The sequence below is a fragment of the Camelus ferus genome, chromosome 19 (assembly GCF_009834535.1).
Source record: "Camelus ferus isolate YT-003-E chromosome 19, BCGSAC_Cfer_1.0, whole genome shotgun sequence".
Taxonomy (NCBI): domain Eukaryota; kingdom Metazoa; phylum Chordata; class Mammalia; order Artiodactyla; family Camelidae; genus Camelus; species Camelus ferus.
The window spans coordinates 27,271,216-27,284,389 of record NC_045714.1 but is presented as its reverse complement, the minus strand read 5'-3'; the positions used below and the strand labels follow the sequence as shown (position 1 = coordinate 27,284,389).

At 37.8% G+C, this 13,174-nt stretch overlaps 1 pseudogene; it reads left to right on the top strand.

Annotated features, from left to right (window-relative positions):
* Positions 1-660: 660 nt before the first annotated feature.
* On the top strand, positions 661-1,044 carry LOC102506924 (annotated as a pseudogene).
* The last annotated feature ends 12,130 nt before the right edge of the window (positions 1,045-13,174 follow it).

The window sequence follows — 13,174 nt, the reverse complement described above, 5'->3', positions numbered from 1 at the left end:
AAAGATAGTCAAGTACCGAGCAAGACACAATTTGTAATTCTTGGCACATTTTCTGTTATTGGCTCCCTGGTCTGGGATAGTATTGAGAAGGGAAGTATCTATAAACAGAATGAATAATGTGTAACCATAATATATTCTCTGTTTATTTTTACATCAGATGTTTGGAATGTTGGCACTATTAAAAAACTAACTTAATTCTGATTCCCTCTTGAACCCATGATGTTATAAATACCCCCCCACCCATATTCCTAGTGATGAAATTTGGATGCTGGTACCATAATTATCCTAATGTTGTGTTTTTGATACATCTCTTTTAATTAACAAAATCTTTGAGGTTTTGTTGGCAATTTTTTTATTTTATGAAAAGTCCAATAATTATAATAAAAAGGTACCCACTTGAAACTGGCCGCCCAGTCTAATTATTAAAGCTTTTCATCTTTGGATTGATTTCCACATCTCAACCAATTATGGAGGTGGGCAGACATTATTATACCCATTTTGCAGATGAAGAAATTGAAACTGAGAGCTCTGGGGACTTGCCCACACCAGTGAGAATGACTCCCACACCAAGACTCTAAACATACTTCCCTGGGTTGCCACCACGGGTGCTGCCACCGTGCCAGCCCCTCAGGTCTTAAGGAGGCTGGGTGATGTTCCAGAATGTGAGACAAGCCAATTTGGGATTAGGTTGGATCCAGCTTCATTCAACATTACTACCAATTATTTGATAACGACAGAACCTAATGAGGTGCATTGTATTTTGAGGTGTCATGCCTTGCGTGGGAAGGACAGTAATTCCAGGGGAAAGCTGCCATCATGGCAAAACTGTCTAGGCTTCCATTCCAGAAAATCCAGCACAGAATCAGAGTGCAGGACCATCAGCCCACACCAGAGAGCTGCGTCCCCAGCACAGGTGGCGGGCCAGCTCAAGGCCCAGGAAGACCCCATCATGGGGTCCACCAGATGTTCCTTTTAAAGCACATCAATGATGTCTGGGTTTACACCAATGACATGTTCTGGCTTGCCCTGCACAACTTCAGCTGACCTCCTCCCAGGCAGGCACTCACGCTGCTTCCTCCTGCCTCCTCTTCGCAATACTATTTACACTTTCCCAGATGCTCCAGATATCACACACAAACCAGTAGGGCCACGGTGGGGGTGGGCACAAGTGTGCTGCTGCTACTGAGGTATCGTGCACGATGCTTGGATGCTAGGCTAGCTGCATCTGACAGGAGAAGTTTGCTTTGTACCCACGCATGCCTTGGAAAGACTTAAGTAATGCAGAAGGTTGCCTTTTTTTTGAATCTACTGACAAGTTGCTCTCATAACCCGAAGAAGTGAAGGAGAAAGCAGCTGCCTCACCGCCCAGATACTGATTTGTTCAGATATTTCAATGCATCACGATACAATAAAACCATGAAAATTTTCTTAATTAATAATGATAATAAGAAAATCAATAAATAAAGACACTTTTAATCACAGTAGTCATAGTTGTTCAGTTCTCATAACTCAGTTTTCTCAATGTGGATAATACTGACACTTGGGGCCAGACAATTCTTGATTGTGGGGGCTTGTGTATTGTAGGATGTTTAGTAACATCCAGGCTTCTACCCCCAGGTGCCAGCAGCAGCATCTCCTGTGTGACAGCCAAAACTATACCCTGAAGGACAAAATCATCCCTGGCCATAGCAAATACAAGATCCAAGACAAATGGATTCTGTTCACACAGCATCCCCTCTACTGGCTTGGTGCTAACAGTCCTCAATTTCTCTAAAAAACTGTAAAAATCGATGGTGAATTTCCCTTTCACTGGGGGCTGATGTCAGCAGTTTTCAGCTTACGGACTCCGCAGTGAGAAGACAAGCTGTGAGGACAGGAACTGCGCGTGTTTCCTTCAAGGAATCTTTGTTCAGTGAAGGGAAGAATGGACCACTGGTGCCCCCAGAGGCCGACCACACTATGCACCCTACACACGTTCTTCATTTCATTCTCCAATCATCTGTACCTTAGGTATTAAAAGGCAGAGTTTAGAGAAATTAATAACTACCAGGACAACAATTATAAGTGGTCGGCCTGGGTTTAGTACCCAGGTCAATCTGATTAGAGAGCCTTGATCAATTCTTTTATGCCAGTCTGTTCCTGTGGTAGTTTCGTGCAATGATTAGATAGTGAAATAAAGTTAGTGGGTCAAGACTAGCATTTTTCTTTCTAATGACATAGAATGGAATGGAATAGAAAAGGATAGAAAGTATCAATGTGAGTTATATCTAGTTAGGTTAAGGTATTGTTTGATGAAACTTTTGTTTCACTTTGTGTGTGTGTGTGTGTGTGTGTGTTTGTGTGTGTGTGTGTGTGTGTGTGTTTGTGTGTATGTGTGTGTAGTTCATAATGGAAAATACACGTTTTCCCCTGTGGGTCAGAAACACTTGAAACACACTGCCATACAACCTATTATTTGACTCCTAGTGGCTAAAACATGTTGGTGTTGGCATTCTCAAATTAATTCATTTTCCTAAATTGGAAGTTTTTTCTTCTACCAGTCCAGCTTGTTTATCCGTCTGTCTACCTGGTATGCTGGTGTTGATAACAAATCTGAGGAAAGTTGAAGAACATCCCTAAAAAGAGGATGTCATGGATATTAGCCAGGTCCAGGAACTGGAAATTCTGGTGCTGTGCACACACTCATTTGGAGTTTCCACTAGAGGATTACTGGGTTTCCAGCTTTCTAAACTTTCACTGATGTGACTTAATGTTTTGAAGGCAGCATCTCTCTTCCACCCCAGGCTCCAGTCTTATTTCCCAAAGATAACCATTATCAGTGATCTCCCAGCAGAACTTAACAAGGAGTCAAATAGCAAATGACAAAGTGTGTTCCAGAGTCCCAGCTCTGACACCAAAGTGTGGCAGGAAGGATGGGTTTTGAGCTGAAGGATAATCCCTTAAGAACCATCATACATTCTTCTCCATTCTTCCAGAGTAGATGGATATTTTCTGTTTTTTTTTTCTTTTCAATATAGTTTTAAACACTGCTCCTATTTTACCTTTTCCTGTTATTTTGGAGATTTGTCTACATCAACATGCCCAAATCTATTTCCTTTCTTTGACTGTTGTACATTTTCCACTAAGCAGAAAAACAGTCTCCATAAATGAACATTTAGCTGCTTTTTTCTGCTTCTTCTCCTTTGTTTCCTTTCTTTCCCTCTTCCGCTTCCTTCTCCTCCTCCCTACCTCCTTCTCCTCCTCCCCACCTCCTTCTCCTCCTCCCCACCTCCTCCTCCCCATCACCTCCTCTTCCTCCTCCTCCTCCTCTCCTCCTCCTCCTCCTTCTCCTCCTCCTTCTTCTCCTTCTTCTTCTCCTTCTTCTTCTCCTTCTTCTTCTTCTTCTTCTTCTTCTTCTCCTTCTTCCTTCTTCCTTCTTCCTTCTTCCTTCTTCTCCTTCTTCTTCTTCTCCTTCTTTTCCCTCTCTCCCCTCCCTCCCCCTCCTTCTTTCTTTCTCATTCTCACCATGATCATGCTCTTGTATATATGGAAGTATACCAAAGAAAAAATTAAGGGCAGTTTCTTGGGACCAAGGATACCTGCTTTAATCTTCATACCTACTGCTAAATTAGTCTTCAAAGAGATCATAGCAGTTCATTTTTACACTTGATGTTTGAATGTGAATTTTTCCCATAGCTTCACCAATACTGTATAATAAAAACCTTCAAAGTTGTTTTGCCATTTTTAAGGTAGGAAATCATATCTCATTGTTAACTTAGTTTGTGTTTTTGCATTGTATAAATTTAACTTATTTTATTCAATTATGTATAAAATTGAACATCATTTCATTCATTGTAAACCCTTGTATCTTTTTTACTGTTTACATGCTTGCTTGATCTTTTCCATTCATTTGACATTTTTCTTATTAATTAATAAAACCTCCTTACATACTGAGGGCATTAGCTCTCTGTAATATGCATTATAAATATTTTTCCTGCTTATTATCTCTTTTTTGCTTTTGTTCCTTAGCTATTGAAATCTTGATTAGAAAATTATATAAATTTTCCACTACAAATTATATTACAAATTAACAATGCTCTCTTTTAGAACTTTATTTTAAATTACATTAAATAGTAACTTAATGTGCAATTTATATTGGGATAAACAGAAAGAAAGAGATCCAACTTTACTTTAAGAAAAACAAGAAGAAAAACAATTGTCCCAGAACTTTTTATTAAGTAATCTGACACATTTTTAACCAATTTCAAATGTCTCATCCATTGTCAATTTCCAAGAGCATTTTGCATAATTTCTAGACTCTGTCATTTTCTATTGATCAGAACATATTACTGCCAGAATGTCATTTTGAAAAAAAAAAGTTATTTATTGCTTTACAGTGATTGGAATTTTTCACACTGTTTTGAATACACAAATAGATGTAAGTTGATTAAGAGCTGGGGAGAGTCTTCTCTGGTGGTCTTCAAAAGTGATCTTTTTAAAGTTTAACTCCTATTGAAATTGATTTTTCTTAGGGATCTTTCACTTGCTGCTTGATGGTATTTTCTTTGTGTATAACATTGCATCTGAACAGGAAGGCTGTCAGATGGTTTGCACCATTTTCATTCATTTCCTTAATAAACATTTTTTTGAGGAATACTATTATATATGGTCATTGTCCTAAATGTTGGGCAAGCTGCATACAATAGACCCATTTTAGGGAGAAGGAAACATAGATTAAAAGTGAGAGGATGGAAAAAGGATATTTCATGCAAATGGAAATGACAAGAAAACAGGAGTAGCAATATTGGTTTCAGACAAAATAGACTTTAAAACAAAGGCCATAAAGAAAGATAAAGAAGGACACTATATAATGATTAAATTAAAGAAGCAATAAAAGATTAGGATATTACACTCATTAACATATATGTACCAATATAGGAGCACCTAAATACATAAAGCAAATACTAACATATATAAAAGGAGAAATTGATGGGAACACAATCATAGTAGGAGACTCTAACACCCCATTAATATCACTGGACAGATCTTCCAGACAGAAAATCAATAAGACAATGGAGAAACTAAATGACACAATAGAACAGTAGGACCTGGTTGATATTTTTAGGACATTATATCCCCCAAAAAGAGACTATACATTCTTTTCAAGTGTGCATGGAACATTCTGTAGGATAGATCATGTACTCAGGCACAAAGAAGCCTCAACAAGTTTAAAAGGCTAGAAATTATTTCAAGCATCTTTCCTGACCACAGAGCCATAAAACAAGAAATCAACCACAGAAAAACAAAGGAGAAAAAAGTGACAGTATGGTGATTAAGCAACATGCTACTAAAAAACCAATGGGGATTCTCTGGTAAAGATGGCGGACTGGCAAGACCATGAGCACACCTCTCCTTGCAACTGCAATGAAACTGCAACTGAATGCTAAACAACCATAGAAAAAATGACTGGAACCTAGCAAAAAAAGAGCTTTTGCAAATGGAAACACAAAGAGGGAACCACAGCAGGATGGTAGGAGGGGTGTGCTCATGAAATAATTGGGCTCCATACCCCTGGGTGGGTGACCCACAAACTGAAGAAGAGTTAAGTTGCAGAGGCCCTCCCACAGGAGTGAGAGTTCTAAGCCCCATGTCAGGCTCCCCACCTCAGGTTCTGGCATTGAGAGAAGAAAGAAACCCCAGGACATTTGGTTTTGAAGGCCAGGGGCTTGGCTCTGGGAGTCCCACGGGATTGGGGGGGGGGGGACAGAGACTCCATTTGCTTGGGAATTGTACACGGAAACTCATGTGCACCAGGTCCAAGGGCAGAGGCAGTGATTTCTTAGGAACCTGGGCCAGATCTGCCTGCTGGATTTGGAGGGTCTCCTGGGGATGTGGGGAACAGCTGCAGCTCACTCAGGGGACATAAATGCTGGTGGCAGACATTCCAGGCGTGTTTATCTACATGAGCTTTCCTGGAGGGTGACATCTTGATTGGATCATTAGCACCAAGACCTAGCCCCATCCAAAAGCCTGTAGGGAAGCCTCAGGCCAAACAACACACAGGGTGGGAACACAGCCCCACCCATCAGCGACTTCCTCAGCCACAAACACCTCTAGACAAAGCCCTTCCCACCAGAGGTCCAGGACCAAGCTTCACCCAGCAGTGGGCAGGCACCAGCTCCTCCTGCCAGGAAACCTGCATAGGCCTCTAGTCTAGCCTCATCTACCAGGGATAGATACTAGAAATAAAAAAAATCAACAATCCCAAAGCCTGTAGAAGGAATCCACAAACACACAGAAAGATAGACAATATGAAGCAGCAGAGGAATATCTCCCAGGCCAAGGCACAAGATAAAATCCCAGAAGAAGAAATAAGTGATGAGGAGATGGGAAGTTTATCTAAGAAAGAGTTTAAAGTAATGATAGCCAAGATGGTCAGAGAAATCAAGAGAGGAATAGATGCACAAAGTGAAGTTTTTAGTGAAGAGCTGGAAAACATAAAGAATGCCCAGAGTTGAGGAAAATCACTGAAATGAGTAACACACTAGAAGGAACCAAGAATAGACTAAATGAGGCAGAAGAATGGATCAGTGAGCTAGAAAACAGATTAGTGGAAATCACTACTGCAGAACAGAAAAAAAGAATGAAAAGAAATGAGGATAGTTTAAGAGAACTCTGGGACAACATGAAGTGCACTAATATTCACATTATAGGGGTCTCAGGAAGAGAAGAGAGAGAGGAAGGACCTGAGAGAATGTTTGGAGATATAATCACTGAAAACTTCCCCTACTTGGGAAAGGAAACAGTCACCCAAATCCAGGAAGAGAGGACCACAAAGGATCAACCCAAACAGGAACACACCAAGTCACATAGTCATAAAATTGACAACAATTAAGGATAAGGAGAAAATATTAAAATTAGCAAGAGAAAAGCAACAAATAACATACAAAGGAACTGCTGTAGGGTTATCAGCTGATGTTTCAGCAGAAACTCTACAGGCCAGAATGGAGAGGCACGATATATTTAAAGTGATGAAAGGGGTAAGGTTACAACCAAGAAAACTCTATCTAGCAAGGCTCTCACTCAGACTTGATGGAGAAATCAAAAGCTTCACAGATAAACAAAAGCTAAAAGATTTCAGCACCACCAAACCAGCTTTACAACAAATGTTAAAGGACCTTCTCTATTCATCAAATTATAAGGAAAGGGAACAAAAAGCAGAAAGAGGAAACAAACAAAAAAAAGACCTATAAAAGATCACTTTGGCTGGTTGGGGTCTTTTGTGGTTCCTTGTGAATTTTGGAATTGTTTGTTTTAGTTTCGTGAGGAATGTTGGGTATTTTGATGGTGGTTGCTTTGGATCTGTGGATTGCTTTGGGTAGTGTGGCCATTTGGAGTTTTGATTCTTCCAATTTAAGAGCACAAAAAATCTTTCCATTATTTTGTGCCATTTCAGTTTTTGGAGTATAGGTAATCTCCTTGGTTAGGTTTATTTCTGGGTATTTTGTTGTTTTTGATGTATTGGAAATGTTTATGCTGGTTATAAAATTCTGGTTTTGAAAATGAAAAAAAAAAGTGAATGAAGGGCCACAAAGGGCAAAATATCCTTCTTTCTTATGGGTGCGTTGTATTCCATTACATATATATATGCTGCATCTTCATTATCTATTCAACTATTGATGTGTACTTAGGATGCTTCCATATCTTGGCAATTGTAAATAATGTTGCTGTTAATAGCAGTGTGTATGTACCTTTTTAAATTAATTCTTATTTTTTGGTTGGCACTATTCCTTTGATAACTATGTACATTTAAAAAGCTAAAGCTCTAAACTTTCTTAGAAACAATGAACAGTACGTATATGCAAATTTTAAAATATACGTGCATTAAAAAAAAAAAGAAAGAAATGAGCTAACAAGCCATGAAAGACATAGAATAAATTTAAAAGATACATTACTAAATGAAAGAAGCCAGTCTGAAAAGGCTATGAACTGTGTGATTCCAACCAAATGACATTCTGGAAAAGGTATAGGTACAGAAACAATAAAAATATTATAGTTTCCAAAGGGGAGAGGGAGGGAGAGAGGAATGAATAGATGGGGCACAAAGGATTTTCAGGGCAATGAAATTATTCTGTATGATACTTTAGTGGTGGCTACATGTCATTTGCATTTGTCAAAACCCATAGAATGTACACCATCAAGAGTGAACCCTAATGTAAACTATGGACTTTTGTTGATAATAATGTTTCCAAGTTGTTTCATCAATTGTACCGATATGCCACACTGATGAGGGATACTGAGGGTAGGGTATATATATTTGTGGGTGGGGAGGGCTGTGTGAGAACTCTCTGTATTTTCTGCTCAATTCTGCTGTGAACCTGAAACTTCTCTGAAAAAAGAAACTCTATTAATAAAAAAGGTAAAAATATAAAAAATAAATACAATTCAATTTTATATAATTGCTCAGATCAAAAGTGTAAATTTCATTATTTATGAAGGCTGTTTTGGAAAGATAGAAGAAAATATCAATGGGTCAATGATGAAATCAAAGACAAAATTAAAAAATACCTTGAGACACATGACAATGAAAACACAACCACACAAAATCTATGGGATGCAGCAAAAGCAGTCCTAAGAGGGAAGTTCATAGCAATGCAGGAGTTCCTCAAAAAAGAAGGAAAATCTCTAATAAAAACCCTAATCTACCACCTAAAAGAATTGTGAAAGGAAGAGCAAATAAAACCAAAAGTCAGCAGAAGGAAGGAAATAATAAAGATCATGGAGGAAATACATACAGGAAATAAATACAATAGAGATTTTAAAAAATGGAAAAAATCAATCAAACCAAGAGCTGTTTTTTTGAAAGAGAAAACAAAATTGAGAAACCTCTGGCCAGGCTCACCAAGAAGAAAAGAGAGAGAATACAAATAAAGTAATAAAGGAAAAAGGAGAAATTACAGCCAACACAACAGAAATATAAAATATCATAAAAGGATACTATGAACAACTATATGGAAACAAATCGTACAACCTAGAAGGCATGGATAAGCTTCTGGAAACATACAGTCCACCAGGACTGAATCAAGAAGAAATAGACCACTGGAACAGACTGATCACTAGAAATGAAATAGAATTAGCAATAAAAATCCTCCCTGCAAACAAAAGTCTAGGACCAGATGGCTTCACTGGGGAATTCTGCCAAACATACAATGAAGAACTCATCCAGGTTCTTCTCAAACTCTTCCAAAAGATTAAAAAGGAGGGAGTACTCCCAAACTCATTCTATGAAGCCACCATTACTCTGATATCAAAACCAGACAAAGACACTGCCAAAAAAGACACAGGCCAACGTCACTGATGAACATAGATGCAAAAATTCTCAACAAAATATTAGCAAACAGAATCCAACAGTATATAAAAAAGATATACACCTTGATCAAGTTGGAGTCATCCAGGGACACAAGGATGACTCAACGTATGGAGATCAATCAATGTGATACTCTACATTCACAGGAAAAAAAAAAAAAAAAGCTAAAAACCTCATGATCATCTCAACAGATACAGAAAAAGCATATCATAAAATTAAACATCCATTTGTGATATAAACTCTTACCAAAGTAGGTATAGAGGGAACATATCTCAACATAATAAAAGCTATTTATGGCAAACCTACAGCCAGTATACTACTTAATGGTGAAAAACTGAAAGCATTCCCACTAAACTCTGGAACAAGACAAGGACGCCCACTCTCACCACTTCTTTTCAACATAGTCTTGGAAGCCTTAGCCACAGCAATCAGACAAGAAAAAGCAATAAAAGGTATCCAAATTGGAAGAGAAGTAGTAAAATTGTTACTATATGCAGATGACATGATGCTATATATAGAAAACCCTAAAAGCCCCACACAAAAACTACTAGAGTTGGTAAAAGAATTCAGCAAGGTAGCAGGATATAAGGTTAACATATAGAAATCAGTGGCATTTCTTTAGACTAAAGAAAATTAAAAATTAGTAGGAAAAGAAAGTAAAGAAACAATCCATTATAAAACTGCATCAAAAACAATAAAATACTTAGGAATACTTAGGAATAAATCTGACCAAGGAGGTAAAAGACTTATATGTGGAGAACTACAAAACATTGATCCAAGGAAATTAAAGATGACTTAAAGAAATGGAAATATATCCCATGCTCTTGGATTGGAAAAATCAATATTATTAAAATGGCCATACTGCCCAAGGTAATCTACAGATTTAATGTGATCCCTATCAAATTACTCAAGATGTTGGGGAGGGTATAGCTCAGTGGTAGAGTGCCTGCTTAGCATTCATGCTGTCCTGAGTTCAATCCCCAGTACCTCCATTAATAAGTAAATAAGCCTAACTACCTCCCCCTCAACAAAAACAAAATAAAAAACAATAAAAAAAATTACTCAGGACATTTTTCACAGAACTAAAACAAACAATCCTAAAATTTATATGGAATCACAAAAGGTCCAGAATTTCCAATGCAATATTAAAGAAAAAGAACAAAGCTGGAGGAGTAACCCTCCCAGACATCAGACAATACTACAGATCTACAGTAATACAAACAGTGTGGTATTGGCATAAAAACAGACATTTGGATCAATGGAACAGAATAGAAAGCCCAGAAATAAACCTACAAACATATGGTCTTTGACAAAAGAGGCAAGAATATACAATGGAGAAAAGACAGTCTCTTTAGCAAGTGGTGTTGGGAAAACTGGATAGCAGCATGTAAATCAATGAAGTTAGAACATACACAAAAATAAACTAAAAATGGTTTTAAAAGTTAAATATAAGACAAGACATGATAAATTTCCTAGAAGAAAACACAGGAAAAATATTATCTGTCATAAATCTTAGCAATGTTCTCCTGGAACAATCTACCCAGGCAATAGAAAAAAGAGCAAAAATAAACAAATGGGACTTAATTAAACTTATAAACTTTTTCACAGCAAAGGAAACCATAAACAAAACAAAAAGACAACCTTCGAATGGTGAAAATATTTGCAAATGATGTGACTGACAAAGGCTTAATTTCCAGAATGTATAAACAGCTCATACAACTTTATAACATGAAAACAAGCAACCCAATCCAAAAATGGGCAGAGGACCTAAACAAGCAATTCTCCAATGAAGACATACAAATGGCCAATAGGCACATGAAAAAATGCTCAATATCACTAATTATCAGAGAAATACAAACCAAAACTGCAATGAGGTATCACCTCACACCAGTCAGAATGGCCATCATTCAAAAGTCCATGAATGATAAATACTGGAGAGGGTGTGGAGAAAAAGGAATCTTCCTACACTGTTGGTGGGAATGTAGTTTGGGGCAGCCATTATGGAAAACAGTGTGGAAAGTTCTCAAAAAACTAAAAATAGACCTACTATATGATCCAGCAATCCCACTTCTGGGTATATATTCAGAGAGAATTCTAATTCAAAAAGATACATGCACCCCAATGTTCATAGCAGCACTATATTCAATAGCGAAGACATGGACACAACCTAAATGTCCATTGACAAATGACAAGATAAAGAAGTTGTGGTATATTTATACAATGGAATACTACTCAGCTGTGAAAAAGAATAAAATAATGCCATTTGCAGCAACATGGATGGACCTAGAGACCGTCTTTCTAAGTGTACTAAGCCAGAAAGAGAAAGAAAAGTACCACATGATATCACTCATATGTGGAATCTCAAAAAAATGGACACTATGAACTCATCTACAAAACAGAAAGAGACTCGAAGCCATAGTAAACAATTTTATAGTTACTGTGGGAAAGGTGGTGGTAAGGGATAAATTTGGGAGTTTGAGATTTACAAATGTTAGACACTACATATAAAAATAGATTTTAAAAAAAGTTTCATCTGTATAGCACAGGGAACTATGTTCAGTATCTTGTAACAACCTTTAATGAAAAAAAAATGAAAACAAATGATGTGCATTTATGCATGACTGGGACATTGTGCTGTACACCAGAAGTGGACACATTGTAATTGACTGTACTTCAAAAAAAATAGCAGCTATTATGGAAAACAGTATGGAGATTCCTCAAAAAACTAAAAATAGACTTACTATTTGATCCAATAATCCCACTCATTGACATATAACTGGAGGGAATTCTAATTCGAAAAGATACATGCACCCCAATGCTAATAGTAGCACTATACACAATAACCAAGACATAGAAGCAACCTAAATGTCATCATATTTAAAATAGATTGCCATTATATTTAAAACAGATTTTAAAAACCCACAAATTTCTTCTATATAGCACAGGGAACTATATTCAATATCTTGTAATAACTTTTAATGAAAAAGAAAATGAAAACAACTATATGTATGTATATGCATGACTGGGACATTGTGCTGTACACCAGAAATTGACACATTATAGCTGACTATGCTTCAGTTTAAAGAAATAATTTAAAAAAAAAAGTAACAACAACAACAAAAAGTTCAGGGCTATAAGTTTAGATAAAGACCAACTGAGGTGGAGGCAGGTGAGATAAAGTGTCAGGCAGGGACTGTCTGAGGAGGTGACATCTGAGCTGATGTCTCAGAGCCACCAGGGGACTCATCATGCTCCTCTTCCTCAGCACCGTCCTGGGCTCTGCTTGCCTCGTATCAGGTCCTGGCGGATATTTACCAGATGGATAAGTCAATCAATGATGGCCGGAGGTTCTGACCTTGGCTATGGGAAGCACTTTAGTTTATGTTGCCTTTAAAGTTCTATTATGAAGAGCTGTTTAGACAAGTTCTATGGGAGGTTTTTCACTTTGAGGAGGAAAGAGATTTTCCTTTGGTTTTTATTCATTACTTATTGCAAAAGCGATTTTGCAATGACTGATTTCAACATTTCTCCCTGGGCTTCTAAACCACCCTAGTCCCAAGCAAGCCTGAGCAAGTTTCCAAAAACATGGTTTTTCCTTCAAGCCTGACCTCCCGATGGGCCACGAGGAAGCTTTGCATATGCACACCTGTGCAGGGCAGAGTGGAAGTGAGAAGGAAGTGAAAACAGGCCCAGTGGACCCAGGTGACGTCGCTTCAGAATCTTGCTTCTCCCAAAATATTTCCCATGACTCACAAAAGTTAGTATTAGGTATGGTCCCTGAGGCTTGCCTCGCAGTGGATTATCCATGAGCCCCACCTTGTGCTTCTC